The following is a 6348-nucleotide window of genomic DNA, read 5'->3' as shown; positions in this document are numbered from 1 at the left end:
AAAGCTTGACAAAAAAAAAAACTTCACGAAACGTGTTCAAACATGTAGGTTTAACACTAGAAGTCCCAGCATTTTTCTGTCTACCTAGAAGACCCAGAGAGGGGTCATTTGGCCCGACGCTTTTCCCGAATACACTAATCACTCATTTTGTTATGGTAATGAGGCTGTTAGGGGCAGTTTGTCTAGGTAGACAGAAAAATTATACATGTGGGAAATGCCGAAAGGAGCAATGGCAGTGCCAGGATTGTGAGTGACTGCTCAAATGTATGTCAGTCACGTTTACATGGACATGGTTTTTCATTCTTTGTAAATATGCTTTTTTCTTTGTAAATTTTTTTTTTTAAACTATTTTTGGCACACAAAAATAACAATTGCTTCTGCAACAACCCTCCACACCAAAACTGGGAAAACAGTTGCTTTTTCATTCTTTGTAAATATGTTTTGTTTTGTATTTTTTTTAACAATAAATGTCAGAGTGTTGATCCCTTCATTCTGTTGATCCTTGCAAAAACACACACAACCTACCTCAGAACTAAAGCTTGAGCTGTAAGGTCCCCTCCCCCACACAGGCTCAAGTGGCCCCCTGCCGTGTGCCACTAACAGCCACATTTTCATAACAAAAGGAGTGTCCACAGGGGGGACTAGGGGTCAAATGACCCTCTTGTGTGTTTTCTAGGTAAAAGTGTCAATTGACCCTTCTCTGGGACTTCGCGTGTTAAGAATGCTTGTCGACGAAATATGAGAAGAAAGGAAAATACAATGTTACGGTCTATGCTAAACTGAATACAGCGCAAGCTCAGATTGTTCACTGACAATCAACTTCATTTATAATACTGTGATTCAATCATGGATGACACTACAAGCCTCTTTAAAAGAAGCAAAAACAGAGCTCAAACCGACACTTTGGGAAAAGAAGAGATTACTTATTTCTCCGGTTGCGGTCGGTGGCTTTAGGTTTTCCAAGAACCTTTAGAATGTTGAGTAAATGACATTGCCCTCAATATGCACCACAATTTCCTCTTGACCTTGTGAGTGAAGGAAGAAATTGCTTCTCTTTCAGAAATCTGAAAGCAAAATATTTGGAAAGGAACATGAAAATGTAGCTATAGTGTATGTAGCATAAGCAGCAAATTCATTCCTGGCATTCACAGTCCATTCAAATGTCGAAAAAGCCATATTGGACCAAAAATACAAAAAAATAATCTGTCTGGAGCCGCAAAAAATGAAACCCCTTATATGAGTCTTATAATGAAGGCAACACATGATGTAAATGTTTATATCAGCTATATTAGCCTACTATCAAAATGACTGTGTGTCGCAGGCTGACGCAAATCTTCGTTGACAGAAATGTTGAAAGTTAATACTTATCATAAACATTTCTACAACATTTGAAAACATTAGTAAAAACGGAGGCTTCTCGGAGGGTGAGATAACTACTGGAAATTACTGGCTTACAGTGGCCAAAAGTGTGTGTCCAAGTTAAAGAAAACGGAAGGCTGTCTTCATTACAATCGTTGCAAGCTGGGTAACGTTTACTGTGGTCTGAAAACAAATATTAGAAATGCAGACAACATTACATACAGATAATGTGTAATGAATTAAATACACATAGGACATTAATAAAGGAAATTAAATGAGCTCAAATATACCTACAAACGAGGCATAATGATGCAATTGGGACAATCGGTAGAAAATGGATGGATGGATGTAAATACAAAGTGCTTGGCCGATTGGGAGTCACAGGGGCGGCCAAAAGCAGGGCCATTCAATCCGCAAGTGAAGCGGCAGAGAAAGCCACGAGGTGGTTGTGGCTGAAAAGGGCAGATCCGTGGGTTGCTACTGGGACACAAGCAGGGACTTGATCACCCCGGCTGGGTCGCCTGGACGAGGGTGTATGATGTTGTGAGACCCGAAACACCCGATGAATCCAGGATACATCACTGATGATGTGTCCCAGTGCATCCAGGAGATGTATCTTTCAAGTTTCAGTCTGGCTAAGCCAGTGACTCCTAGGAAAGACTGGTTTGCTACAAAGAACAGTTTGGTCGACTACTGGAGAGAAAGTTGGCAGCTCGGAAAGATGGCACCCTGGACAGTATGGGTTAGCACCCCAGCCTTTATCTTTCGTGAGAAAGAACCCAAATAAGCTACGGAAAACCCTACAGAGCAATACCCCCAGGAGATCCCGAGAGGGGGGGAGGATGAGATCTCCAATCGGACGGACCAAAGGTTAACGACCCCCGCAAACGAACTGACTACGAGTATGACATGTATCTGCGGCAAACTGTGCAAAAATCAATGTGGCTTAAGAATCCATCAGGCCATAATGAAATGTTTGGAGCGGGAGAGCGAGGTTCAACGCACAGGTCCTGGACCTGGTGAGACGCAGGAGGAGCCCTGACAGGAGACACCCCACAGATGCCAGTCCCTCCACGTACCAAAGTCTCTCAATCCCAGCAGAGTAGTTCCACAGCAGCGGATTAAATGGCCCCAAGCAAACAGACGGAGCGAGTGGCTGCAGTTTGATGAGGACGTGTCCAACATCATCCAAGCCACAGCCAAAGGAGATGTCGACAGCAGGCTCCAGGCAATGAGTACCATCATCGTCAGCTATGGCTCAGAAAGATTCGGACGGATGGAGAAGGGCAACACTGAGGCCACCCCCTACACCATGAACCGCAGGGCCACTAAGATACACCAACTGCGCCAGGAGCTTCGAACCCTCAGGAAACAGTTCAAGAGAGCTGCTGAGGAGGACAAACAACCTTTAGAAGAGCTGCGCAACATCCTGCGGAAGAAGCTGACAACTCTCCGCAGAGCAGAGTGGCACAGGAGGCGTGGAAGAGAGAGAGCTAGGAAGCGAGCAGTCTTCATTGCCAACCCCTTTCGGTTTGCTAAACAGCTGCTCAGGGACAAGCGCAGTGGCCGGCTTGAGTGCCCAAGAGAGGAAGTGAATCGCTTCCTCCAGAATACCATGAGCGACCCACTGAGGGGACAAGATCTAGGACCCAACAGAGCGCTCATTAGCCCTGCGCCACCAACGGTAGAGTTCCAGTTGACAGAGCCCAGTTTGAAGGAGGTTGAAGAGGTCATCAAGGCAGCCCGCTCAGCATCTTCCCCGAGCCCCAGTGGTGTACCTTACCTCGTCTACAAATAAATACTTGTATAGCGCTTTTCTACCTTCAAGGTACTCAAACCGCTTTGACAGTATTTCCAGATTCACCCATTCACACACACATTCACACACTGATGGCGGGAGCTGCCATGCAAGGAGCTAACCAGCACCCATCAGGGGCAAAGGGTGAAGTGTCTTGCCCAAGGACACAACAGACGTGACTAGGATGGCAGAAGGCGGGGATTGAACCCCAGTAACCAGCAACCCTCCGATTGCTGGCACGGCCACTCTACCAACTTCGCCACGCTGTCTAGGGCTTCTCAAGCATCTGTGGAAGACCTTGAAGGTGGAAGACCTTGAAGGTGATCTGGCGAAGGGGGAGAGTGGCTGACCACTGGAGGTGTGCAGAGGGAGTTTGGATCCCCCAGGAGGAGGACTCGAAAAACATCAACCATTTTCGGACTATATCACTTCTGAGTGTGGAAGGGAAGGTGTTCTTCAGCATCGTCTCCCGAAGACTGACCGAGTTTCTCCTCAAGAACAACTACATCGACATTTCAGTGCAGAAGGGGGGGATTCCTGGAGTTCCCGGCTGTCTGGAGCACAACGGTGTCGTCACACAGCTCATCAGAGAGGCCCATGAGAGCAGAGGGGAACTTGCTGTGTTGTGGTTGGACCTGACTAACGCCTATGGGTCCATCCCACACAAGCTAGTTGAGCTTGCGCTACACCGCCACCATGTTCCCAGCAAGATCAAGGACTTGATCCTGGATTATTACAATAACTTCAGGCTCCGGGTCACTTCTGGGTCAATAACCTCTGACTGGCATCGCCTTGAGAAGGGAATAATAACAGGATGCACCATCTCCGTTGTCCTTTTGACACTGGCAATGAATATGGTGGTAAAGTCTGCTGAGGTGGAATGCAGAGGGCCTCTGTCCAGATCAGGTGTTCGACAGCCCCCCATTAGAGCCTATATGGGTGACTTTACCATCACAACAACATCAGTACCAGGGAGCAGGTGGATCTTGCAGGGATTGGAGAGGCTCATTGAGTTTCAAGCCCGCAAAGTCAAAGTCCATGGTGCTGAAGAAGGGGAAGGTGGTCAACAAATTCCAATTCACAATCTCAGGAACGGTCATTCCATCCATCACGGAGCAACCAGTCAAGAGCTTTGGAAAGCTCTTTGACTCCAGCCTGAATGACTCTGCTGCTATCCAGAAGTCTACTGAAGAGCTTGGAGGGTGGCTCACCAAATTAGACAAGTCTGGCCTACCTGGTAGATTCAAAGCCTGGATCTACCAGCACTCCATCCTTCCCAGAGTCCTGTGGCCTCTCCTTGTATATGCAGTCCCAGTAACAACAGTGGAATCCTTTGAGAGGAAGATCAGCAGCTTTCTGCGGAAATGGCTGGGTCTCCCCTGCAGCCTCAACAGCGCTGCTCTGTACGGGACAAGCAACATCCTGCAGCTACCCTTCAGTGGGCTCACTGAAGAATTCAAGGTGGCACGCACAAGAGAAGCCCTACAGTACAGAGACTCCAGGGACTGCAAGGTGTCATCAGCCGGGATTGAAGTGAGGACAGGAAGGAAGTGGAAGGCAGAAAAGGCAGTGGGGGTGGAGTCACGCCTTAGGCAAAAGGCACTGGTTGGGGCCATAGCAACAGGGAGAGCAGGCTTGGGCTACTTTTCAAAGACCCAAGTCGGCCAGGCCCGGGGAAAAGACAGACGACATCTACTCCAGGAGGAAGTCCGAGCAGGCTTGGAGGAAGAGCGAGTGGGCAGGATAGTGGGACTCCGGCAACAGGGGGCATGGACAAGATGGGAGGGCACGTTGCAGTGCAAAGTCACCTGGTCAAACATCATGCAGGCAGACCTCCACCGCGTCCGGTTCCTCGTGGCAGCAGTCTATGATTCCCTCCCCAGCCCAGCAAACCTCCATGTTTGGGGGAAGAGCGAGACACCCTCCTGCTTCCTTTGCTCCGGAAGAGGCTCCTTGGAACATCTCCTTAGCAGTTGCCCAAAGTCTCTGGCTGATGGTCGCTATCGCTGGTGTCATGACCAGGTACTCAAAGCAGTTGCTGAGAGCATAGCCTCAGCCATCAGCACCAGCAAGCAACATCATGCGCCAAAGAAGGCAATCTCATTCATCAAAGCTGGAGAGAGACCTTGTGCACGTCCAAAGACAACAACAGGACTCCTTCACACAGCCGCTGATTGGCAGCTACACGTTGACCTGGGAAAACAACTGAGGTTCCCCCAGCACATTGCAAAAACATCTCTACGGCCAGACATGATCATCATCTCAGAGGCTTCAAAACACCTCATCATGCTGGAACTAACAGTGCCTTGGGAGGAGCGGATTGAGTAAGCCAACGAAAGGAAACGTGCCAAGTATCAGGATATGGTGGAGGACTGCAGGGGCAGGGGCTGGAGGACTTTCTATGAGCCAATAGAAGTTGGCTGCCGTGGCTTTGCAGGACGCTCCCTCTGCAAAGTGCTTGGCCGATTGGGAGTCACAGGGGCGGCCAAAAGCAGGGCCATTCAATCCGCAAGTGAAGCGGCAGAGAAAGCCACGAGGTGGTTGTGGCTGAAAAGGGCAGATCCGTGGGTTGATACTGGGACACAAGCAGGGACTTGATCACCCCGGCTGGGTCGCCTGGACGAGGGTGTATGATGTTGTGAGACCCGAAACACCCGATGAATCCAGGATACATCACTGATGATGTGTCCCAGTGCATCCAGGAGATGTATCTTTCAAGCAGGTAGCCTAAATAATATGTTAGCATCGATTAGCTTGCAGTGATGCATTGACCAAATATGCCTGATGAGCACTCCACACAAGTCAATAACATCAACAAAGCTCACCTTTGTGCATTCACGCACAGCATACAACGTTGGTGGACACATTGAGACAAAGAAGGAGTGTGTTTCTGTGGCAGCGTCGGAGAAAGCTATACATGTAAACAAATATTTGCGTCAAAGTCCGCACAACTACGGTGAGTTCAAGGACCATCGAAATTAGTAGGATAAAACGGCGCTCGCCAAATACTCTCATCAGTAAAGCATAAACACAAACATATTAAACAGTGGGTTTTCCAACAATTAGGAAGGTTTGTGCCATGTTTTTCCTCCTGTAGAAATCATATTAAAAAAAAAAAAATGTTTTAACACATCTTTTTCTATTTTCATGCATTTTTTAAAAAGCTCGATGGAGCCATTAGGGCGGCGCTA

The 6348-nt window shown here is 48.2% G+C and overlaps 1 pseudogene; it reads left to right on the top strand.

Annotated features, from left to right (window-relative positions):
* Positions 1-2590: 2590 nt before the first annotated feature.
* LOC133645635 (uncharacterized) lies at positions 2591-5834 on the top strand (annotated as a pseudogene).
* Positions 5835-6348: the final 514 nt, after the last annotated feature.

Source organism: Entelurus aequoreus, linkage group LG03 (assembly GCF_033978785.1).
Source record: "Entelurus aequoreus isolate RoL-2023_Sb linkage group LG03, RoL_Eaeq_v1.1, whole genome shotgun sequence".
Lineage (NCBI taxonomy): Eukaryota > Metazoa > Chordata > Actinopteri > Syngnathiformes > Syngnathidae > Entelurus > Entelurus aequoreus.
This window is presented reverse-complemented; position numbering and strand designations above follow the sequence as displayed.